Source organism: Apis laboriosa, unplaced genomic scaffold, assembly GCF_014066325.1.
Source record: "Apis laboriosa isolate Shangri-la unplaced genomic scaffold, ASM1406632v1 scaffold11_cov152, whole genome shotgun sequence".
Taxonomy (NCBI): domain Eukaryota; kingdom Metazoa; phylum Arthropoda; class Insecta; order Hymenoptera; family Apidae; genus Apis; species Apis laboriosa.
The window spans coordinates 4,898,040-4,924,362 of record NW_025221020.1 but is presented as its reverse complement, the minus strand read 5'-3'; the positions used below and the strand labels follow the sequence as shown (position 1 = coordinate 4,924,362).

The 26,323-nt window shown below is 44.5% G+C and overlaps 2 protein-coding genes across 2 annotated transcripts in view; one reads left to right on the top strand and one right to left on the bottom strand.

Moving 5' to 3' along the window:
• LOC122718280 overlaps positions 1 to 26,323 on the top strand; it is a 56,054-nt gene that overhangs the window by 1,326 nt on the left and 28,405 nt on the right. The window lies entirely within an intron of this gene.
• LOC122718307 (RIB43A-like with coiled-coils protein 1) overlaps positions 1 to 26,323 on the bottom strand; it is a 42,783-nt gene that overhangs the window by 6,484 nt on the left and 9,976 nt on the right. The gene's annotated exons all lie outside the window — the stretch shown is intronic.

The window sequence follows — 26,323 nt, the reverse complement described above, 5'->3', positions numbered from 1 at the left end:
CGATCCAGGGACTCCTCTCGTTAAGATCGTCGACATCGTTCGATTAACGTTTACGAGCTGTGTATATCCTATCAATAAAATCGAAGCTTCTCGCAGCTTCGACACAATTCCGACCGTTCACGAGGGTGTCGCTCTCGAGCGACTTCCTCTCCTCTTCGTCCCTCTCGAACTCGTCGAGTCTTAAGGGCTTTAGAGTCTAGATCGTTACACCTAAAATAGCGCGTATATACGTGGATGCGTTTCGTCGATTCGGACGGAAAGGATGAGTCCCCCTCAGGTTTTTTTCTCGAGCAGCTGCTTCTGCCCCGAAGTCTGTTTCGCTATGCGCTTGGTCTGGTACGAGGGGGATACCTTACGAGTGCACTTGGCATATACCTTTCGTAACACGATACTTCGGGGAGAGCTGCGCGCGGAAACCTCTAGCATGTGCTGCGAGCATGTATCTCCAATTAGGAACATAAGAGCGCGTTGTGGTGCGGTTTGCGGCACCTCTGATCGATATCGCGAGAAAGATCAACTCGGTTTTATCCTCGTGTCGTATCTCTATTATTGTTAACACGGTCGCGTGTTTGGCGCGTGAGGTCTTGTAAAAGAGACACAATTTCCACAATTCTTCCTTTAAATTATTCCAGTTTCTCGTGGAAGAAGGAAACAAGGGACACGCGTAACGCAACGAGAAGAAACGAGCGTAGTGGACACGTACGCGAATGAACGAGAACCGGGCTCGATCGCGTACGACGCTTGCATAATTAATTCCCTTCAAGTATTTTGCTTTCGAGCGTCTCGGAGAGAGGGGCGGGCAAGGAACATAACGCTCGCTCGTCAACGTAAACACTCGGCCACGGGAACTCGGGTACGCCGGCTGTGTTAAATATTCGAAGGCAGGAATGTTTGCGCGTCGTATTATTTTCGGTGTCGTTGGCCTACGGCCGCGAAGGCCACCCATTTCTTTGGCCTCCAGCCGAAACTGTCGAGATCCTCTCCTCTCCGTGTCACGAGTCCCCTCGTCCTGATCTATGCGAATATCGTGGAAAGGCCACGAGGCGCCAGTCTAGCTAGGCGGAAGTCGACTTCTCTTTCTTCCGGGCGGCTTCGTAACGATCATGGCGACCAAGTCCGTGCTTAGCCGTTTTGATCGAGTTAACTATATAGTTACACCCTAAAGCGTAACTCGGGTGTGTCCATCGCTAGAGAAGAGGAGGGAGAGAGGGAAAAGAGAGAAGGTTCGTCGATGTTCCGGGATCTCGTGCTCGCACGCTTCCTGATCGCCGCCCACGGAGGGCCACGTGCGGTGCAAATAAATTGCCAGCATCGACCATTTTAAACGATTCGCCATTAGATCCGTGCCTCGCGTTCCGTTCGTATATACCCGATCTAATTTTCCTGGCCAAGCATCTTACCGGCTGTCTTTCTAATAATTCTTCAGGTATATACCGACCGATCCGTGTAAACGGTAGATAAACGACGATGTTGCAATTGCCGAGGAAATTGCCGACACGTTCGAGATTCTTCTTTTCGCTCACGAGACTTGCGCGACTAGTTGCGTTGAGAATTTTTTTTTTTTTTCCTCCTTTTTTCATTGTTGAATAACGAAGTCGTTAGAAGTTCCAAGAAATCGAATTACCGACCTATTACGAAGATTGATCATCTTTTCATTTCAATAGTAAGTAAATAAAATATGAGGTATCGCGAAGGAATTTTTGTTGAATATTGTATCCTGAAATATTTTTTCTTCTTTCTTCTTGAAAATTATATTTATCTAAATCTTTTCTTATATCTTTTCGATATCGCGTCCTGAAATACTTTTTTCTTCTCCTTTTTTTTTTTTTTTTGGAAATTATATTTATTTGGTATTCGGTATGCATTTGCAATTAACTATATTTACGCGAATAATAATAACGGGTATACAAAATCTAAATCGAGAGTTCGTTTAGCTCTTCTTTCAAATCTGTTTAGTACAATTATGAAAGAAGAAAATTTCTAAAAATAATACACGACCGATTCACGATTCTTATTATATACGTTTAAAGACGAAATTAGGAACTCGTGGTATCCAAGAAAATTGACATCTAACGCAAGTTAATGCTATTTGCGTCGTTCGTGATACATCGTCTAGATCTATCTAATAAATGATGTAATCTAGCGAACAATTATCATCATCGAGCGGTGACGTGCTCGGATGATCGCGAATATCGGCCGAAATCGATGTGCCATCGGGTTAATCCCGTTCGAGTCGGTGGCATTATTAGCTCTTAATAGCCGGGTGCGTGGACGAGGCGCGTGATTCACGAAAAAACACGTCGGACCGACGATCGAAAAACAAGTTTCTCGAGTCGACAGATGGGCCAGATGAGTCGCCCAATCTGCCGATGCACCGATTTGTCACGAGAAGGTTGTACGTTTTATCCGTTACAACGTACATTGTATATTATTATATCGAGACTCGTTATACATTTTATACGCAGCGTGTGTTGTCGGCGTGTCTCGAAATATAAACGTAAGGGAGGAAGCATCGTAGCCTGGCCGACGAGGATGGATGGAAAGTCGTAATGGCGAACTCGACGTGAGTCACAGCTCGCACGAGCGAGGAACGATAGCCGCGAATGCAAGAATACGATAAGAGGCAGCGGGTTTACTACGCGCGAGCGTAGCGTTATCGAAGTGGGCACAGTCAAGGACGCACAGTCGTCGATGAGCACCTCGAAAGAAAATGAAAACGAAAGTCCGCTTTTGCCGCATCATCGATGTCGTCATCGCGCGGATATAGCCACGTGTGGATAGTTTCGTCAAGTGCAAGGTCAACCGGTGAGATGCATCGCGAATTTCTTCCCTATTATCCTCGTGTTTTTTGTTGAACTATGAAATCACTATGATTTACGTTGAGAATAAAATTTTCGTTGAAAATTGTCTCGGGAGATAAAGATAATAATTCGAAGATGACACGAATCGATCCATGTCCTAATTCAACAATTGTAGCGTTTGTTTGTTCGCGCGAATATTTGTTTATGTTTTTTGGCAGTTTGTTAGACTTCGTATCGGCGGGAATGTTGGCAGATAAGATAATCGTCGGAACAAATTTCGACGTTGCTCTTATTCGCGTTCTAAAATTTCCATTAGTTTCTCTTCTGTCGCGTTTGTCTGTCGAGAAAAGAGTGTAGATATAGAGTTGGAACACGATCGATCGTTCGCCGTGTGGAAACGTTCGTAAAAGCGTGACCCAGTTCGTTATGCGTACCGACACCTTGTTGACCTAATTCCAGCCCTTCCGAGGCTGTATAATAGCGGAGCAACGCCCACGAGCGCCCCTCAGCGTGCGCCGTGCGACTTTCCATCGAGATCTTCGTTTGACAAACGTTCCTCTTCCACCACGTTTTATCCAACGGAAATCGGCCTCGGATGATATCAGTGACAGCCAATCGGCGAGCATCGCTTCATTTTCAATGCAGTTTCGCGTGAACGTAATAAAAGCGGGGAGGACATAAGGACGGGTATTGTATTAGAAAACAACGGCTCGTATTCATCGTAATTTCGCTTGAGCGGATTTGCCTTCTCTGTCTCCGTTTCCTCTCTCTCTCTCTCTCTCTCTTTCTCTCCCTCCATCTTCTCTATTTTTCTATCTCATATTCGCGTTCAATCCACTCACGAGTCACCAATTTGAAATTCCGCATAGATCGTTCGCGGTTACTTCCGTTGAATAACAATCCCATCCGAGTAATTACGTGACGACAATATGAGCGATCTATCGGTGGAAAAATTCACGGATTCATAGATCCTCTCCGATATCGGTGCCTTTTTATCGTCGGGTTGTTTTGCCAGCCCCCCGGTGAAAGCGCACGGGTGGAATCGGATGAAACGGGCGGATATTTGCCCGAGATAGAGCATCGAAATCGGCCCGTCCTCTTCCGTCTCACTGTGCCGTTAATCGAGCGGGTTGATTCTACTGGCGGGCATCGCCGCGTTACACGCCGATGAATCTCTAGTATCCGCGGAGTTAATCGCGCAGAGCTGAAAGTCCAACACGATCGGTGTCGTTGAAAAGTCGCGGGAGCGTGTGGTGGTATCTCGTTCACGCGCCTCCACGATGCCTCGGCTCGCGTGTACGTGTGCCGTACACGTTCAGAATTCGACTCCGGTTCGAGTCGAAGGAACGGAGAAATCGCGCGATCCCAGATATCACTCAGTGTTGTCACCGTCTTTTTTTTTTTTTTTTATGGAATCATGAGATACTCGTATTTTTTTCTCCGCATCTTTATTTTTTTGTTTTTCGCTCTTTGTTTTCTTTCCTTCTCGCTTCATCATTGCTTCTGTTTTATTATTGATATTATTTTTATTCTTTTCTTTCTCTTTTTTTTTTTTTTTTTCTTCTCTTTTTGTCGAAAAGATAAATCTTCAGCTCGAAAGTCGACCTCGATTTTATAATATAGCCGCGTATCGGTGGTGTAGAATTTTAAAGATACGCGTCGGATTTTGCCGAGTTGCGTTTCGCAGGTCGTGTATTATATACGTTCTACGCTGTGAAAAAAAGGTGAAAGAGAGAGAGAGAGAGAGAGGAAGAGGGAAAAAGATTCGTGTTACATCAGAGTTTGCGCGAAACCGTCTCTCTCCTCGAGAGGAAGCGGAGCCAACGCTATCGTTGTACACACATTCTACGCACGTTGTTTTCTCACGGTCTCAAGAATGGCACCTTGACGGACGTCGCTTCGGCTACTATTACGATAAGGTTCCAGCAACGTCGTTGAATAAAATTCAACGTAATTTCTGTGTGCCATTGATCGTCGAACGCGGATAGATATACGCGGATCTATCCTTATCTATCTATAGATACACACGCATCTATCCTTTCTCGATAGATGTATCGACAGATGATGCAAAGAATAGATAATAATACCCGCAGTGGAAAACGTTGTATATCATCGCAGTCGCTTTGATAATGCTCGTATCGCGCATTTCCTTCGCAGCGTAGTTGAATAAGACACGCGAGATAACAATTATGTTTGTTTATAACGAATGCCCCGGGAATACGACCTCAGGTTCCATTACAGCGGATGTCCGATATTACATATCTGGCGCTACTTAAAATAGATATGATGTCACCCGGTTGTGGAAGGATGCGGAATTCAGCGCGCGCATAGCGAGGATTCTTCTTCATTCCTCCCATCGAGGAACAGGTACGCTGTCCCTTCCCGGAAACGAACCCCTCCCGAACCTTTCGTAAATGGAAGAAACCATTTTACGAGGAAAGATACACCGGAGACAAAAAAAAAAAAAAAGAAAAAAGAAAAGAAAAAGTAAAAGATCCTCGGTGTAGATCCGAGGTGTGCACGGTCGCGATCTCTAAAATCGGTTGGCCCCGACGTGACTCGGAACGAAGCGGGCGAAATCGTTTCACCACACCCATTTGCCAGCGGGTCGCAATAATTCCACACCGCAGGAAAGTAACGCGGCGTGTCACGGCGTATGGTTTAACGCGCATGCACGGGCGCATTGTCACCGCCGTTTATGCATAATGCCCTTTCGCGGCAGCAACGACGACGACGACGAGGACGAAGACGGCGGCCGCGGAGAGAAAGAATGCGCAAGCATCGGCCGCCGCGCGTATCTCGCTGCATAAGGACGGAATTACGCTCGGTGACCCGTCGAGAGAAGGAAAAAGAGAGAGAGAGAGAGAGATCTACTTTCACAAAAAGGTAAACCGCGAGAGGCACGGTTGCTTGAATTTACGCGTTTCGACGCGTGTCTTCGAGTTTCACCAGGTTTTCGCCAACGTGCGCTGGAAGATATATCCGCTTGGGTAGGACGGGTTTACCCGGCTCAGGCCAAGTCGGTTGGCCGGCTACGGTCGATTGGAGGAGGAGGAGCGGAGAGCTCGCGTTTCCTTGGAGGGAACGGGACGATAGTCACGGTCCGTGGCCACGCGACGCGCCGATATTCGACATTTTTCGGTTGTCTCTATCGAGGTCTTGACGAACGAGAGGAACGCGAGAGAGCTCTTCGATACCCCGGCCCCGCGACATATGTATCGAGGTCAGCGCGCGAGGCGCATTCTGCTCCGTGGTCGCGAGGCGCAAAACGGTTTTACCGAGGCACGAAGATGGGAAACGGGAACGGAAAACGATCGCAATCTATGCGCGTATGTAGGTGATGGATGCGGCGTAGCCGCGTCGCGGCTGCTCCGAGTCCGGTAACGGGATAACGTGAAATCCGGCAGGTCAGCCTCGTCCTCCGACGTCCCGATTTCCTCATAAGGACGCCTGCGAGTCGCGAGTTTTCAGCGGCTCCAACGGACTTCGTTCGTTCCTTCGTTCGTTTGTCCGTTCGTGGAAAGAAATCGCGCGCCCGTTGGCCGAGGGACAACAATCGTCGCGAAACGTTTATTCGTAGACGTGACTCAGAATTCGTCGTTCGTGAGAATGGCCGGTCGAACGAGAAGAGAAATAACAGCTCGAGTGCTTGCCACGCGGAACGAGTTTGGGTTAGGTTTTGGATTTAGTTTTGCGACGTGACGTCCACGCACTTCTTTTTTCTTTTCTTTTTTTTTTTTCTTTTTTTTGTTACTGCTCGGTTGTTATTGATTTTATCGCGGAACGATTTAATTGCAGTGACTCGTATTTATAAATAACATGATAGGAACGGGCATAGTTGATTTATCGGAGCACGTATACGTCATCTCTTTCGAATATTTGTCGACTGAACGGCTGGATCATAACGAGAAAGCATTCCACGAGTGTTTAATCGTAGAGAGCGGTCAGGATTATAGGAACGAACTACGGGTGAAAACGTTTACGGAACGTGAAGATATGCATTGGAAATTCAGTTTTCACCAAATTTATGTAAAAGATTCTAGAGTCATTTCTAGAGATATTTCTAAAGAATACGTAACTCAGTGTTTTTAATATCATTATTTTGCCATCATTATTATATAATATTAGCCTGCCGTATTTCATTATTGATTGTTCTTATCATTTAAATGTTTGTCTGTGATGTCACTTACACGTTATTACTGTGGCGAAGTCGCTTGGATAGAATGTGAAAACAACGCGCAAAATGTATGTATTAACATAATGTAACAAAAAAATCAGCAAAGTCGAACGAGCGATCACGAGTGTATCTGCAAAATGATTACATACTTTTTTGCTCGAAGATACACAGCGACACATTTGCTTTTCATAACGTTGTATCGTTAAATCAATCCGCGCGAGTTCGATTTATAATTTACTAAAGCCACATACATCGGAGTTGTTCGCGAATTAAGCGATTGGTTATCGTACAGGAATCATACGGGCGTTGATCTTCCTGACCCACGATTATTCAAGTACGAAATCAACGATCTTTTTTTCTTTTTCTTTTTTTTTTTATATATATATATTGCGAAAACATTTTTACAATTAATTAAACGCAATTTATTCGATCCATTTAATTAAATCTTTTTAAGCTTGCACGACAAGAATAAAACTTTCAACGGATTAATTCTATCCAATAAAAGCGTGAACTCAACAGTCATCTTCTAATTTTAGAATACACTGTAAACTCTTAATAAACGACGGAAAAAGAGAAAAAAAGAAAATAAGAAAAAGAGTAATTTAGATCCTCGACCAAGATGGATCGATCGATACGTCATATACTTCTAGGAGACGTCCTTTCCAGTTCGAACTTAAATGTTCCTCCACACGTAAGGTTTTATATGTCGAGGACGCTCATTTGGGAGCACAATTGAGTCCATCCATAAAGAATCTGCATGAATGGAGAACGAACACGTTCCTATCGGCTGCTAGTCGCATGATTCTATCGGAACGAGCAATTATAATGATTTTACGTCATCGAACATAGTCGTTAAATATTCCATCGATCAGCTTTGGAATATTTGATCTTTGCCATCCCATCCGCTTCAGCCATGTCTCGTTTATCGAGCGAGCTGATATGTGCGCGCGCGCACGAATAAGAGGAAATAGGTGGAAAAAGGAAAAAAGGAAAAAGAAAAAAACGAAAGAACTCGACATTATGAAACGGATAACAAGGAGCGAGGCTCGTATGAAATGTAGTTTCTTAAAGGCCGCGATGCGAAAGAAACGTCGGTCGGTAGGCGGCGTGCAAAAACATGCGCGCGTACGTGCATTCGTGGAAAAGGAACGAAGAAATGCGGACGGCGGATCGCGGCGCTCACTGCACCGCAAATACATAACGCGATATTGTCACGCGCGGAGTAAAATTCCGTGAACGACGCATACGTTCCAAACTGTATCGCGTTCAATGATGTGGCGTTTGCTGCGCCTTTTGAAATACCTCATCGTGTTGACGGGTGTTGATAAATAAATGGACGCGTGGGTGTTAAAAAGCGTGAAAAGGAACGGACAAAAATTTCGACGGTTATATAAAACGAGTTAGAAAGGGAATCGAATAAAATAAAAGGTACGCGTGACGTGGGATATTGTTGGGGAAAAAAAGAAAAATTCGATAGCTTTTAAATCGTCGACTGCGTGCGCGAGAGATGCGCGCGCATAAGATGCGGAGGATAGAATGGTAAATCGGTCGAGCCTCGGTGGCGAGTTCGGCCGAGATCTCACGAACATTGCCGAACGTTCACCCGCGCGGCGACTGTGCGTAGATCCGATAGATTGTTACGCTCTACTCGGTCTCTGCTTCTCGTGCGTTACGTAACGCCTTTACGCACTACGTAAGCGGTGCAGCCGGAAGCGTCGCTATCTAAATTCCGCGGCCTCTAAGGGGAAGCTTCTACTATCGCGACGCGACACCTGATCTAGCTATCCGTTCGTGACTTGTACGTGCGGTTGGGAAGAAAGTTCTTCGCCGGTTATTTTCTCCCCTTCTTTTGTTGGCTTCCAAATCGAAATCGTAGCGAAAAGATGAAACGAGAACGATCTCTTTGCCAATTATATCGATGATTCATTGTTGTTCGTTTATGTAAAGTCGTTTCTGTCTGGTTTGATTAGTCAGATGGTCGAACGTTGATTCCGATTTATTTTAACGAAGTAAGCTTTCTCCGTTATTGGATTTCGACCAAATTTTAATATAAATTCTCATTTCCTTGTATTTCTTTGCAAATAACTATATAGAAGTATCGAACGGTATAGAAGATGTACATATATTAATTTTTATTCAGTTCTTGCAAAGGAGAAGTAATGATATTGTAGGCGAAACGTAAGTTGTATCTATTGTAAGATGGTTCTAGAAACTGGGACAAACGTGCCTCCTTCTCGGATTGATAGAAGGAGAGAACGGATTAGATTTGCTCTAGGCTATTCTCCCGTAACGTGATTATTCTTCACGTGTGAAGTCATCGTAAAATATTATAAACTCGTCGTTGGTCAAAGACGTTGAATTATAGAAAAATAATCTTTATTAAGTTGTTTACTTTTTTCTTCTTCTCAATATTACATCATTAATATTACATACAACATTTTATCATTACACGAAAAGTAAGAACAAGTTGCGAATGCTTACATTCGAACTATCTTTTTAAATTCATGCATATTTAATTATTATTGCGACTTATGTTAATAACATTATTTTTTTGGTAAATTATTTATTCGCTATGTCGATAGATTATAAATATAAATAAATTAAACATTGCACTTTAAATCGTTAGATCTTGGTAACAGGAAGTACGAAGGTACGAAAAACGGCACGGTTCGAAGCCGATACGTACGAACCGTGAACGAACAGACTACCCGTGAAGTCGTACAATAGCGTGCACCGGATGCACATCGAAGTTTCTCCGTTTCGATGAGAACGCATGGTTACATTGGTCGTCGGTGAATGCTCGTTCGTTCGTTCGTTCGTTCGTTATCCGGTGTTCTCGTGCATTGTCTTTTTTGTCAAATGAGAAACATATATGAAAAAAAAGAAAAAAATACTAAAAGAGAGAAAAGATAGAAAAAGGGAAAGAATCCATCCGTTTTGAGCGAAAATTAAGCACGATATAGCTTCTCATTGTTATTTCTTTGTTATTTTCTCCGAGATAAAGAGGAACAGCGCGGCAAGTCATCTCGTGATCCTATTCTCGAGAATAATAAAAATACATCTTGAGCAAGAGGGAGATGCTCGAGTTTGTCCTGTGCCATTCTCGGATGAATAGACTCGGTTGATCGATGTAGTCTGAGGTCACGGGAGTACTCGAGAATACACAACGAGAAAATTGCCGGGCCACGACGGGATGACACGCCTTTCTCGATGCTCGTTTCCCAGATTCTGTCGCTGACGTCATTATGTGTATTCAAAATGGCCGAACGATGCTAGAACGATCGGTCGAAACGTGCATTATCGCGGGCGTGGTACGTAAATAGCTACAATGCCGAGAAAGGTATATATATGTGCATACGTTTCGACGATCATTCTCCGTGAAAGTATCTCTTAAAAATAAAACGCGTATCCACGATCATTCGATCACTTTTTGTTTTCTTCTTCCCTCATTTCTCCCTCCTTCTTTATTGCTCTCTTTACACCCTGTGCGATAGTTCTTTCTCTCTACCTCCCCTCCCCTTTCCCTCTCCACGCTCTTACTTCATTCTCGTTCGTTTCTTTCCCTCTTCAAACTGTTCAGAGAACTTGCGCGTTGTGTACACGTCCACGCGCTGTCCTCTCTTCGCAACGGTAATTCTCTTTTATGAGAACCGGAGGTTGCTCGGGCGTACCGAGGCGACGACAAGTCTCAAGGTCGTGCTATCGATCCGCCACCCTTCGGGATTCTCTCTCTTTCTCTCTCTCCATTCCCTGTCCGATTTACTCGTCGCTTTCTCCCGTTCTCTCCCCCTCTGTCTCTCTCTTTCTCTCTCTCAGAAAGTGCCACGATTTTTTTTCTCTCTTTCCTCGACTCTTCCTCGACCCTTTCCTCCAGCATAGCCAGTCCCCTTAATGCAATGTGACGTCACCTGTGTATCGATGAACCAACCGCCATGAAACGGGACGAAACTGGTTCCGTTGTAGGCGACATTTACGGGTTAAGATCGTTCGTTGACTTCCCGGCCAAGAGCAGGTAACACGCCTGTTTGATGCATAGTTCCCCGGGAAGGCCGTTTACCGGTAATCAGATCGGATTGTCTCGTGTTACACCCTCGATAAGAAGCGAGCGATTCGCTTTTTACGCGCACGCGCGAGCACCTCGCTCCGGTATTCGCGTTTCGTTCCATCGGCCTTCCTGCCCTTCCCTCTCTCTCTCCTTCTCTCTCTCTCTCTCCCTCTCTCTCTGTCTCTATCTCTCTGGATCGAATCGAGAGACGCTCGAAAATTCCACGAGGCAGCGACGCGCGTAAAATGTTTTATTTTTACGTTAGATCGAGGTCCATTATTAACGGGCGCGTGGAAAGAAGGCGCCATAAAGGTCGACCACTGTTTGCGACCACTGTTTGAATCTATATTTTTACAAGTCGAATGCAATACCGCAATAAAAAATAATCAGGGATGAATGGTGATTTTTATTATCGGTCTCGCCGTATATTCTGTTCTTTTTACAAACGAACGATCGAAGCGTTCACCACGCGCGCGATTGCTGCAAAAACATTCCTCTGCACGGCGACCGATCGAATAGTTATCTGTGTCAATTATATCTCTCTCGATTCGCGTGGTTTTCTAGATACTGTCTCCCTACATTACTACAACGAGTTATCCTCGTTTCTTGGAAAATTTCGCTTGCACGGCCGTGTGCTAGATCTCGTCTACGAAAACCTGGCAACATCTCGATACAAACCAACGCCTATCGAGTCGGTTCCACGAATCGGTCGAGTTTAATCAGACCGCTCGCGAATTATATGGCGCCCGATCAATGTAAATCGTGTGTCGTGGTTTTTTTCTTCTTTTTTTTTTTTTCTTTTCGTTTTGCAACGCGAGGTAAAAAGAAGAGAAAAAGAAAAAGAAAAACAAGAGAGCTCGGCTCTCGAAACGTTGTTCGTTTCGTTTCTAAATTATTACGTTACATGCGAGAGATCCAGAGGAGTAGGATCGGCACACGGGTCTAGGTGAAAGTGCTCGAATCAATGTGCCGCATGAGCAACCATGGTCCCTATTGCCTATTCGCAATAACGATCGATCGACTTTCCCGTTTCTTCCTCTCGAAACTTTTCAATTCTTTCGACTCCCAGAAAAATTTCTCACGAATGCATCGCGAATCTCGTAGCTCTCGATGAAACGAGCAATCTCGGATCCGTTGATCGGCGAATCCAATCTCGACGAAAATGGACAACGACGATCTGCCCGTTTTACGATACTCGTCACGGCCGGGCTGATCTCATCTCGTCCCGCTCGTTTCTTTCCGTCACTTTCCCTTCTCCGTATATAAATATTACGAAAGCACGAGCGTTGGTAAATGGTTGATACGTCCGGAAGGGAATAAGAGGGATTTCTTACGCGCGAATATGGCGAGAGTGACGATGCAGGATTAGAGTAAAATACACGTGAAATCCGTAGTCGCGATTTCGAACGAGAAAGAGGGGGGGGGGGGACGAAAAAAAAAAAGGAGAGGAGAACTCGAGAGAGTTTCACATGGAAATATGTGCAAATAATCTATCGACGAGAGGTTGCCTCTTGAGCAGCCTCTCTCGCGCGCTCTCGATCAGCGGGTTAATTTTACATTTTAAATTGCTGAACAGCTGATCGTGCTTCTCTCTTGGCTAACGGCTTTTACACGAACAAGTTTCGCACTTTCGACGACGGGTCGAAATTGGAATAAGAAAGATCGAAACTGGCTTACTGTCAACAGCGAAAGGAGGAAAGTTCGTTAGATCGAGATTCGTCCGTGATGCGATTTAATTCTCCCGTTTTTTTTTTTTTTCTTTTTCTTCCACGTCGTGGAAAAATATTCATCGGTCGTATATTTTTTAAGAGGTAGCGCGAATTGATGAAACGTACTCGATGAAATAAAACGATCGATAACGTGCTTTTGTCTCGGGGAAAAATGTTTTCTACTCAGCTTCCTGTTTGTCTGGTTGCAATAATATTAACGCGTACACTGTCATACGACATTTTGTCGCATATTATTTGATACCATGTTGACGTTGACTTTGCAGTTTAATCCCCCCCGTTAGAAAGAATATTAATGTAGAATTATGATAATCTTGCATCTTCGAGACTCGTATTGTATTTGATCTATTTGACTTTTGAATGGCTCGTATACAAAATACGTAACGCATAAAAGATAAAATAACTACGTTCGTGCCAAGTATCGATCGCGATAGTTGCCAAATGATGTTTGTAAAGACCGATTAGGACTATGCGCGCGATTATTATCGGAATTCCACTTCTGTTTTGATCGTTTCATGGTATGTTAAACACGTTTATTTCTCTTTAGACTTTATTTAACATTTCTACGCGCAGTCTTTAAGTCGATTCGATTCAGAAATTAATCCTTTTTTAATTCCAAAAAAAAAAATGAACTGAAATCCCTATATTTTAATCAATCGCATTCTATATTTAAATTTTTCGAAATACAAATTTTGAACCGAAAAAAAAAAGTAATCCACGTTCGTAATATATAATTATTTCGATGAAATTTTCGAGCAGTCGTGTTTATGTCCGTTATATGCGTGGAGAAAAGGAAAAAAAAAAAAAAGTGAAAATCGGGTTTGGGAAGCAAACGTGTTAACAAACGACGGGGATAATGACGCTTGCCGTTCTACAATGTATCAAGATAGGAATAGTGTTCGCATGAAAGTCGAGTTAACGATATTCCAACAGTGGCGCACGAGTTATCGATGAATCGATTATCTTTACCACTTTTAAAGCGTATAAATAAAGAAGGGTAGGCCTATAGTAGTCTAGATCCCCTTCGTTAAAACACTCGTCGCAAAATAATATAGTTTATCGAGGATAAGTATCGTTTCCTCTATTCTTAGCGGCTCAGAAAAGGTGAAGGTAACGGTTGTTTTTCGAAAAAACCTTCGCGAAAGGCCCGTCACACATTCGTCTTTACATGAACGTCTTTAAAACCATCCTCTGAGGTGAATCGATCGACGGATCCCGCGGAAAAAATCACGATCGACCGTTCTCCATGATGATGAGTAATGGAGCGCGAAAGGCGGGATCCACCACGGTAAACATTTGCACAGTCATCCAAAGAGGAGGATCGATTGATCCTTTCTTGAGACAGATTTTTCTTTTAGCAATAAATTGCACAACGTTACGTTATTACGGAATATGACGGAATTGGATAAACGATGATATAAATTTCCTGTTATTCGTATTCTTCATCATCGAGGAATTTTCCTCGACACGTTACTGGAACGAACGATTTCCATTTATTTAATTCCATTCTTTTTTCCCTTTCATTCATTCATTACACTTTTTCATCTTTGGTAAAACATTACCAATTCGAAATACATTAGGAATTAGAAATTAGAATTTAATTGCTCCACAAATTACTCTTTTTGAGCATTCACTTTTCAAAATTAAGGATATTTTGTGCAAAATTTAAATGAACAAAAAAAAGTCTTCTTTTATAACGTATATAATAAACGTTCTCAAGATCAAGTAATAAGATATACTGTTTGAGATCTTGTATCCAATAGACTTCGTATAAACGATACCATAAAAACCATTTAATTAGAAACCTGGGAAAAACCGCGCGTGCACCACGAGAGAGCTTTTGCGCGTCTCGATTACGCTTTCTATTTTCATCAAGCGGTTTTTGCGTATCGTCGACCACCGCTAGGCGCGCGTCACGTCGTAAATATTCGTATTCGGACTGAGAGCGGTGGCTGACACAGACAGAGAGACAGAGAGACAGAGAGAGAGAGAGAGGAGCGCTCGATGGAGGAAGCGCGCGTTTTCGAAGAAACGAGGCGAAGCGTGCGGCCGCGTGGCTAACGGTAACGCACGCTCACACGGACCGGTTCGCTCTTCCCAACTTCGCCGAAAATATTTTCGCGCTTAACGCGCGTCCGTGACCCATTAATGGCCGTCAATCAACCGATCGAGACGCGTGGCTAACGAGGCGTTCAGCAGCACGACGCGAGCTGCTCTCCGGATGCGGGGTGTCGATTAAATTAGACGAGAAGCCAATTAGAATTCGCTACCACTTAAGCCTCTCGACGGAGCCTCTCGGCAATCGCGTCGAGCTTCCTTCCATGTAAATGCTGCGATCCGCGCATAGTCGCGAACAGCTATTTGGAGTTTATTAGCGAGTGCTCGGTTCGCGAATAGCTTTGCTTCGCTTTCTCGACCAGTTTCGTTGTCGTTGCACGATTGAACTGTTTACATGACGAAATATAATTTTTGGAACAACAACGGTGTGTGTATACGAATACGGATCGAAAAGACGAATCTTAACGAATTGTGAAAATAAAATCTATAAATAAGATCGTGCGGTATATCTATATGATCGATGAGCTTGTCCCGCTGGCCAACTTAGCTAGCTCTCAACAGTACTCGGGTCAGATCGTTTGGTTTCTTTCTTCGCGATAATTGGCGTCACGCTCGTGGCAGGCACGAAGACACGATACACGGGTACTCATAACTTTGTAAGCCTCCTCCTCGAGAAGAATTCGACGTCGTGGAAGGAGGTCAGCCGCGCGAGCGGAAGAAACGATTATTAGATTAGAATCAGTTACAGGGGATGAGGGGGAAAGACGCCGTGTGATCGCGGTTGGCGCCCTTTCACGAAGGGCGCCATCGCCGCTGCGCTTTTCATTATCATCCATTTCCTTTCAATTGGAACTCGTTAAAAGGAGTCGACTGGGAAGCTAAATTCGCGTCTTCTCCACCCGTGACGTCAACGGAGATATCATCGTCGACGGGATGGGCGGCGGATCAAACGTCTTTGGAACGTCTCTTGTCGCCGGTCTCGGGGTTTTGAAAGTTCGATTCGCGTGACAAATTGCTGCCCATCGCGCTCGCGTTCTTTTACGAGACAGGATTATTATTACACGCGTTTGAAGAGGAAAGGTCGCGGTGAAAACACGGTTTCTGGAACGTTTCCTAATGCTAACGTTCCCGATAGATAGACCTTGAGTTATGCATCGACTCCTCTATTTATGCGCTGCCACGACGCCTAAAAGTGGGACGATGCTCCTACGAGTTCGTTAGGATGAGCTCTCGTCTCACAACTAGCTTATAACTGCGAGAGAATCGCATCGTGCAAACGTTCTATGAGATTTCTTTATTTCTCTCCCTCCCTCTCTCTCTCTCTCTCTGTCTGAAAGAAAGAAACGAAATTCTCGCACGAATGGATTAATCGCGTCACGATAATGGCCGATCTTTCTAGCCGTCCAATCAAGTTGCCCGATCCCCGTTTCAGCAACGTCGCTTCGCATCGCGCATTCCGATGTTCCCGAAGAAATTGTGAACGGCGGCCGTTTCGCGTGATTTCGCAGTCGTGGTGTGTTCCATTGCAGGCTGGAAACGTTGCGCGACGCAACGGTCGAACGGTGCGGCGCGCGTAACATAATCCGCGTGACCGATTTTGCAATCAGGAACGAAAGTACGCGGGGAATTGCCTCTTTATCGTAATGGCGAAATTAATTTGAACCGCGTCTACCGTTAAACCGTGTCCGTGACAGACGCAACTATCGTAAAATATTCATAAAATTTACTCTTCTCTCCGCTAATTATTTCCCACTCGGGGAATGCGCGTATGTTTGCATATACGATTCACGTTGCTTTTACACTTTCCCCAACGTCGTCGCGTCGCGATTTCGTTCATACCACTTTTACCGACTAAACTTTTATCACCGGAACGATCGTCGAATTCGCGTGAAAGCTACTCGTCGTCGTTATCCCATCTCTCTCTCTCTCTCTCTCTCGCAAACTGTGCATTTAAATCTGTTTCAATCGTACGTTTAATTACGTGGAAAAATGTTACTCCTCGTTTTACTTTCAGCAAAATAACGACGATCTAAAAAAAAGTTCATCTCTGTCTTTCCCTTTTGTTCCGTCGCCGCTATTGTTTCGACCTCGCGATGCCCCTCCTTCCATCCATCCAGTACGGTCGCCGCGGAAATAAAAATGGTTCAGCTAACCGGTTGTACCCTCTTAGTACGGGCTCGTTAAACCGTCATTTCATCGTGGAGCGGATGCGCTCAAATCTATTTCTCCGAATATCAATGTCCGCGGAGAACGTCGAAATAATTGGCGCTACATAGAAGTAGGGACAATGAACTTTTATTATCCGGCCGCACCGCCACCAGTAGTTTCCTCCTATCCCCTAAACGGCCCGATAAGCGTCCTACACCGCATGCGCGGCGCTGTTGCAGTGGAATAAGCCACTCACCGCCATTACGCACGGCCAACACGCGCGGGTTATGCCACTTTCACGATCGACGGGCCACGATCGGCCGGGGTGGATATTCGTTTCAGCCAGCCAAGCGAATTCCTAACCAGGTGATTATCGGGAGGTGCAAATATTCCGTGTCCGTGGCGCGGAATCGAATACACATACGTATAAGGTATATCACCTTCCTTCTCGCGTCTATCGTATTTTTTTCGTTTCCCCAAGAGTTGCGTCAAGAGTGGCGACCTCGATGGCAAACCCGCGCGGAAAATTTTCCAGCGAAAACTTTTCCATCCACGATTTCGCTGTATTTGTTTCGTTTCTTCTTATATGCGTGTCGTTAGACGGACGATACGTGACGTATTCGTGATAGGAGATAAACGAAATAGAAAAATCGGCGATAGAAAAACGGTCGGATAAAATATTTTTCAAGGATGGTAATTGCTGATTCTTTTTTCCTTTTTCTCCTTTTTTTCCACCGCGATACAATAGGCGGATTCATTTGGATTGACCGAGATCGCGCGAACGACGAGATAGGACGAGAAACAGCGGCGATGACACGGTTTGCGTAATCGAACCGTTAATTGAAAATCTTGGACGCCGCGTGCGGTCTCGCAATAAGGCGAGTGATCGGTGCATCGGGGGACTCGTGTCGCGCTCGTGCCTCTTCTACGATATTATTTCCTTCGAGCCACGAAGTTCGACACGAAGCAGAGCCATGCACCGATTCTCGTTTATATTTATACCACGATCTAAAAGCAACCAAAAGGAAAGAAAACCTATCCTCCTCTCGTCCGAGCGTTGACCCACGGAGCTCTCCGTTCGTAGTGATCCGTTCCATGCGTCGGCACATTCGTAGACCGAGCTGTTTTCCTTTCTTACCTCGACCGCGAGATCGTCCTACCTCCGGTGGCGACGGCCGCTTCAGCCCTCGAGGCTACTCGTCATCGTAAAAAAGACAATGCCCTGGAGATGAGCCAAGACTTCGAGCCTATAGATTCTCCCCTCTCTCTCTCTTTCTCTCTCGCTCGAGCTACCTATCGCGCGGTAGACAGAATATCCCCACCTTCCGCGTCGTCAATTCCTCCGACACACGCGTGTCATGCCTTCAATTTCTTCCTTCTTCGTCTCTTCTATCTCTTCTTCTTTCTCTTCGTCTCTTTCTCTTTCTTCTCTTTTTTTCTCCTTCCTCCTTTTTGTCCGCCGTCGCACAGCTCGAGTGGAGTAACCGCGATTCTATCGAGTTCGTGACGGTCGTCGATCCGTCGTACAAAAGGCCGAGACCATCTGCTGGCAGACACACGTGTGCCAAGTCGAGCGTATCGCGGTAAAACTGATCGCTGCTTTCCCTCGGTCTCTTCGTCTCCGATCGCAGCCACGTCGATGTCGTTCGCCGCCCGTCCTTCTCTCTCTCTCTCTCTGTCTCTCTCTCTCTCTGTCGCTCTCTCTCCATCTTTTTCTCCATCTTCTCTACGAAGTATTCTCTTCCAGCGACGACGACGATCATCTCTCTTTCTCTCTAGATATCGAACGGACACGACATCTCTCTCTCAGCTATTCCCTTTCGTTATCGCGTCCGCCCCGGAAACGTTCCATCACTTTCTACGCACGGATCACGGCTCACCCGTTGTGGTCGCTGATTCCGCGAGCTAGAAACTGGGTTGCGCTATCTTGGAGATGGTTCGTAGATACAAGGGGAAAGTGTGTAAAACGGGGGATGGGGGGAAAAAAGAAAGAGGAGAACGATCTCTCCTCTCCAGGAGCAGCGAAACCATCGTCGTCGACGACGAAAACACGATCGAGCCAAGTTTTTTTCCCCAGCAACCCAGATCCAACGGCGAATCGTTGCGTCCAATTTTCACGTTCTCCGCGATGACTGACCGTGAAAACGGAGCGGACGCTTGAATCGCTTTCATTGATTTTATCCACCGCGTTCGACCACGACGCCACTTTCTATCGTTCGAGAATGCGCTCGTTTCATTTCCACCGGCTGCCCCTCCCCCCTCCCTCCCCGATCGATCGAGGCTGACAAAGGGGGTGTCCCGGTAACCGGGAAGAAGCAGTCCCTTATCACCCGCGTCCAACTTTTGTTTACCCGGTTGTTTGTCCAACGACAAACGCGATCAGACTCCGACTATTGGATTAAACGCGATCCCATCGCCATGGAAACCGGGTCAAGGATGTTATTATTAGATTCCTCGAGAGGGAAGAAATTTCCACGCTTCCACGCCACCCCTTTCTTCTTTCCCTCTCTTCCGGAGGAAAGGCAGGAAGGGCGGCAGCCGCTTCTCCTCCTCCTCCTCCTCCTCCTCCTCCTCCTCTCCTGCCCCTCCTTTCGCGAGAAGGTGGAGTATCGTAACGCGGTTATCTTCTCGACAAGCTCGTTCCCGATGATGAAATTTCACGATGAGCTTCGTTTACGAGCTACCACCGAGCGACACCGTTAAACTCAATAAAATCGTACTTCGTATCGGGGGGGAGGGGGAGGACCGAATACGAACCAAGAAGATAACGTGGAAGAAGTTGGAACGGAAGAAGGGTCGAATTGAAAATTCGATAAAGCGGTGGGGGAGCGGTTACCGCATGCTCCTCGCTTCAAGAATCGCATTATCCTCGAATCGAAATGTTTCGAGGTAAACGTGTTTTTTTTTCTTTCTTTCTTTTTTTTTTTTTTTTCCCCCTCTATTTCTTCTTTCGAGGATTATTAACCGACCAGTCCTTTCGATTAATGCGCCGTAAAATCACGTGAAAGGAAGTGAAATTCCGCAGCGGTATTATCCAATTTCGCTGACAATCGTCAGCCGTGGCATTAAATGGCCGCGTTTCTAATAGCGCTGCCACCGATTTCCGGCCGGCGCGGCTCCCCTTTCCTCTTCCGCTCCTACGCTCTACGTACGTATTCTAACACGGAAGCTCGTTGCCTGGCCCGTTTCTTTCGCGGTAAATTGCGCATTGTCCACCAACCGCCTTCCCTATTTTTTTTTTTTTTTTTTTCCTCTCCAACTCCTCCGTTTCCACTTCACCTTTGACGATGTGGGGGGAGGGGATGTTAGTCACGAGCGATCCGCATTCTCCTTTATCCTCGCGAATTCTGATCTATCCACTTGAAAAGAGAAGAGAGAGAGAGAGAGAAAGGGAAAATTGTTCAAAAGTGACAACGATACACACCGTATGCAAATAACAGATTCTCCTTGAGCGAAACGAGTCCATCAGCTCTGAATTATCGCTTTGTTAATGCTCGTCGTCGATGCGTTCTCGATGTGTCATTATTCGATTCGTCGACGATCAAAATTTGCAATTTTATGAATACCGCGCATTGTTTTTAAAAAAGAAAAAGAAACCGTGCGATTTTATCGACCCAACTTCGCTCGCATTTACGTCTTTGAATAAATCGCGTGAATATTGTAGCGCGCAGTTGGCGTATATATTACTCGGAGCGGCCGGTGAAAGAACGTTTAAAGAACGTTCAGCCTCCAAGCTATACGTACTTGAGCTGGTACAATCTATTTCGCCTATGCCTATGTGTTATATCGTGCAACGGTGTAATGAGATTTCATTTGTAATCGCGGTGGAATGCGGCGTACCGGAGCGGCAATTTTATTCGATATCACAATGCCAAACGAGGACATCTGGTTCCTCTTTCGTTGACATTTACCACGCCACGACATAAATAACCGGGAGAGTCCACTCTCTGTGTCGGAATTAATTGACTGCCCAAACCGGCCTCCTCTTTAAACTATGAATAGCGCCCCAAATGACTTCTTTCGCAAGCTTGCTGCACGTTTTAATTGCTCGCTCCTCACGGATCCTGGATACAATACCTTTCTCGTCTCGCGACGTTGCCAGACGTATATATTTATTTCTTTTCGAATCCTTAATCCTTTCAATGGAACAATCTTTTTCAAACATTTAAATAATAACTAGTTTTCATTTTGAGAACGAACTATGTTAAATTTACTCTTTAAAACATACCCAGGGAATCTCCCATTCTGCATGTATTAAACGTAACTGTACAGTAGTCCGTGGATGTAATACTGTATGTAACATGTGTATGCAAATATATACTCGTAGTAAGTCTTCGAACATAAATTCCTGTATCTTTCGAAAATATCATCGGTTTCTATAAATCTTTCCGGCGCCTTAGAGTTTCAAAAAAATATTGTCTATCTTTGTTGGAGACAATTTATAAGATTATATTACAATATTCATGATTTTCGTCAAATTACGTTGCTTACCTTTTCATTTGTCAAAACAAGGTCGCGAATGGGACATAAAAATTCAAAGATCGTGGCAAATTTAATTAATACGTGTTACACGTGTATCTTTAATACACGTTTAAAATCATTACGTACAATGCCAACAAGGTATAAAAATAACGTGCATATAAAATTTCATCATGATCGTTCACAGTTGTTACATCTTCTTCAATGGCGAAAGAATAGAATAGCAAAAAAATTTCGATCTTTGTTCAATCGCGTTCAAAACAGCAAAATTGCGATATATACGTAAAAATACGTACATCGCAATCGCTAACATCTCTTATTTCTTAATTCAAAACAATAGAAGAATAGAAAAAAATATTCCAATTTTTATACGCACATTCAAAATCATTACTCGGAATGCAACAACACGCAAAATACACGAAAATTCTCAAAAAAGAATAGAACGACGACGAATTTCAATCTTTGATCCTTCGAAATCCTTATTTGCAGTACCAGCAAACTATAGAAAATCGCAAAAAAATACATCATAATCGCTCGTGACATTTTCCTATTCCTTAACGCGAAAGAATAGAAAAATATAAAAAAGAAAAAAAAGAAAAAGAATTTCAATCTCAAATACAATCTATAATTCAAAATCATTATTTACAATACAACAAACTAAAAATATATTCAAATCCCTGATACACGTTCGAAAATCATCATCATCCGCAATACCGAACGAAACTATAAAAAAAGAAAAAGAAAGAAAAACAAAAACACGCGTACAAAACTAAATCATAATCACGGTCGTAAAATATCTTTCCGAAACCCAAAGTGGAGAAAAAAAAAAATAGTAGAACGACGACGAGTCCCAGTGCCAGAAATCTCCTCGAACGGCCTCGAGGGACCGACTAGTTTCAAGCCCATAGACCGATCCACGCTTCCAAAGGATCGACTGCTTCATGCCCAAAGCCAGACGATCCGGTCGCGAGGGACAAAGACCCGAAAGTCGTCGAAACGGCCCGCTTCGATTCCCGAACACGTACACACACACACACGAACGCGGTATCCTTGATCCTGGCTCGATTATGGAACGCGATCAGAAACGCGATCAGAGGTTTGGCAAGGGAACGAGGCCAGCGAAAGGATATCGTGCACACGCGGTCCGAGGTACAAACGTGCCGCGTTTTCCCATTGGTCGCTGGCCATCGGCCGACTCAGCCAGACACGGCGTCGCCCGCGGTTTACGTCCCCGATTACATCACCGATGTTCCGCTCCCCCTCTTTGATAAGCGGGAAACCGATCGCGATGCTTTGCGTTACGTTTCGTTACGCGTAAATGCGAATCGGTCGATTGTCGTTTGACGAAGGAACGTCGGATGGAACGGCGAAAAGTTCGATCGGGGATATTGATGTTTTTCGTTGGAAGCGTACGAAAGAAAATTTTTGCGCCTCGTATTTCATCGTATCTCGTAGAAAAGAGTAAGAGAGTACGCAAAGGGGTATACGGGAGGTAGGTTAAAGAAGATACGAGTTACGATCCGATGGATATAAATAATTTCGCGTGGGAATGTTCTTTCACAATGGAGCGATAACTGTGCAAGGTGCGTTTGTTTAAAATGTAGAAGAGATATTGAGGTAGGAGAAGAATTTTGTCGAGCGGCTGTACGTGTGTATCCATTAGAAATACGTTTCCCTGAACGATGGGAGACCTTGAATGGTGAGCGGTTGTAATATCGCGTGGATCGGCGTTGTCCCGTTTCTTCTAAGCCTTGATTTTTCTCGCCTCACGCCTTCTGTTAGTGGAACGAGGCGATCCACGGAAATTACTACGATTTGATCGTTTCCTCGTAGAAGAATTCGGGAAGAGATTTTTCATTCCGAGGTTAAAAGCGAGGATTTAGATTAGACGGACAGTTGAGAAATTTTGAGCGGCTGCATTTGAATGGAGGATGTGTTGTATGCATTTTTTTCCGCGAAAGAGGTCGCGAGAATTCTGTTTCGTATTAACACGAATGAATGTTTCTATGTATATATATAAATAAGTTGCTACGCACACACACACGAGTATATCGCGTGAGAGAAAAGAATTGGTCGAGTGAGCGAGTTGAAAGGATTTTGCATTTTCCATACGTTTCATTAGATCTAAAAATACTCCGCAAATATTTATGCATCGAGTGTCCGTGATAGAGATAAAAGCTTGGAAAAATCTGGTACCATCGTGAGAAAAATAGCGGAGGGTGGAGAAATGGCGTAGGTACAAAGATCGTTGAGGCGAGATCGTCGAGATGACTCGCGGAAGATGGTATCGTCGATGACACGTCCGCCAACCGGCATCGCCTCGAAACGAAACGTGAACCACTCGTTCCACCTCCGCTTCATCCTCTCGACACTTTCCATCTTATCTCGGCGAGGAAACAGAAGTCAGCAGGCGCCAGCGCCGTGTGTACGTTATTCACAACTCGTCCAGAACGTAACCGGAACACGTCGAATCGTATTTTCAAAAGTGATAATACCACGTATCAATAACGCGACCTATGGCGACGTCATTCGCACGTTTCCCAGGGTTCCACGGTTCTTGTCTTACGAAGGCTTATTACAAGGCTTATTACAAGAATCGCGTGTCGATTTCGGAACGTTGCTGCATTATTCATTTTCGCGTATGTAAATCCTTCCATCTTCCATCAGTTTACATGGAAATTATACACCACTTTCTGGAGAGGAGAGAGGAGGAGCAAAAGACAAATCTCCATTCTGTCGAGTTTTTATCGACGAGGGGGGAAAATTCGTGGAAATTCGCTCGCGTCTAGGTTTAGGTTTAAACCCATGATGCACGCGCTTTTTTTAGAAATCGTTTCGAATCGTTCGCCTAGGCTCTCGAACCTAGGAAGGAATCTGGCAAACCGGCCGCAACCGGCTGACGATCGCCCTAGAAATAAAAGATTCGGTTTCGAATTCGGGCCCGGCCAACCCGATCTGACCAATTCCTTTTCTCTCGCGGCGATGTATATATATATATATATATATATATATATATATGTATATATATTGCAACACGCGCGAAACGAGATTACGATCCGTGGGGTTCGGCGCTGTACGCTCGCCAGTCCGAAGGTCGGCTTTCGTAATTCTCCCTCCGGATCGACAAGCTGATCGGGGCCGATAGAAACGGGACCGAGCTTATTGTCGCTTTTCTTGAAATCTCGAGGAATAATACGCCACGCCCACGAGGTTTTTGCCGCTGGATTGATTAAAAAGCTTCGGCTCTTGACGCGAATAACACACGACGATCGTAAAACTTTTCCGTTTTCTCGCGTGTCGAGAATGGAAATTAGGCCAATCGAGAAAATTGTCGAGTCCGGTGAATGGAACGATCGATCGATAAACGAGAATTAAATTTATCGATCATTGATATTTCGAATTTCGATACCGCTATTCGATTCTGTTCTGCAATGATACCGTCAAATTCGACGAAGGAGTTATATCTTCGTGAAAAGTTTCGCGTACGTCGAAATACGGACAAATAATAAACCGAGATCGGAGAAAATATTTTAAGTATCTATTCTTCGAAATGAGCATTCTCGATATGGAAACTTCGAAGAATCATCTTCTATCGAATATAAATATATTCTCGTTCGTCCGATTCGAGAGATTCGTCCCGTTACTTTTCATCTTAAAATATACACGACACGTATATCGAAAATTGTACTTTTCCCTCAAAGAGAGGCACAAACGAGCCCCGGTCTCTTTTTATTCCACATCGAGCTAATATATTCTATACAGTTCGCTCGTTCCTACATCCGTTTGCTGTTTACCTTGCAACCACGTTCTATTTGCGTCCCGTTCGTGTCCCGTTGCCGCGATATAGTGGTTGAGGTAAAAGCGGAGCATCGGTTTTTACACAGCTGGAGGGACAAGTCCTCTGTCTTTTTGTCGCCGTCGTTGCCTCCAACGGGGTGTGAAAGCAAAAGCAACGCAAAACACCGTACTCTCCTTTCTCCCTTGGACCGTGAATCGAGAATATCTAAGAAAAGGAGGACGATCGGGAGTAAAAGTTTTACACGGATCGAACCGTGGCCAGAACAATGCTCCGTTTTTTTCCCCCTTTCCGTGTAATTAGAGCGGTTTTTCACTCGCGGCGAGATCGCCCAACTAATGTAATGATTGCAACGATTAATAACAATTTATTCAGAGAAATATATTTATGATGCAATTTGACAAAAACTTTGGTAATTTCGGACCTCGACAACGTTTTAAAACGACGATACTTTATAATATATATATTTTCTTATCGCTATTCTTATATGTATTTTTTCGTTGTTTAGATAATGCATCGAGTGCGTTTTTAATTTATCTAAACACAAATGCAAAGTGCAAAGTGCAAAAGTTTCAGAAATTAAAAAAAAAAAAGAGAGAAAGAAAGAAAGAAAGAAAGAAAAATCTCGTTCCACATCGTTTTTCCCAATATTTCAATCGCTTTTTCTTCGTAGTTGGGCATTGCGTATCTTCCTGATTCGACGCCATATTTGCGACGAATTCTCGCCGACCGATTCATAAATTCGGCCTTGCGCCAAATGGCCGAAATATCGCGTCGAAATCGAAAATGCGGGTACATTTCCACGATGGAAATAAACATTTCGCGAAATCCAGGCCGAGTTAGAAGAAAGCCATGGAAAATCACGGCAAAGGACGTATTGTGTACACAAAGAGACGGATTCGAGAAAGATCGAAGCGTATTGGCAGACGTAGGACAAACGCGATGTTTGGGTATTTTGCAAATTTCAGCGATATTGCAACATTCTTTGCGCGTATTTCATTCTGCTCTCTGGATGTAATTATTCATATTTTGTGCAATAGTGAGGACGTTTCTTTCTTTTTCTTTTCCTTTTTTTTTTTTTTTTTTTTTTTT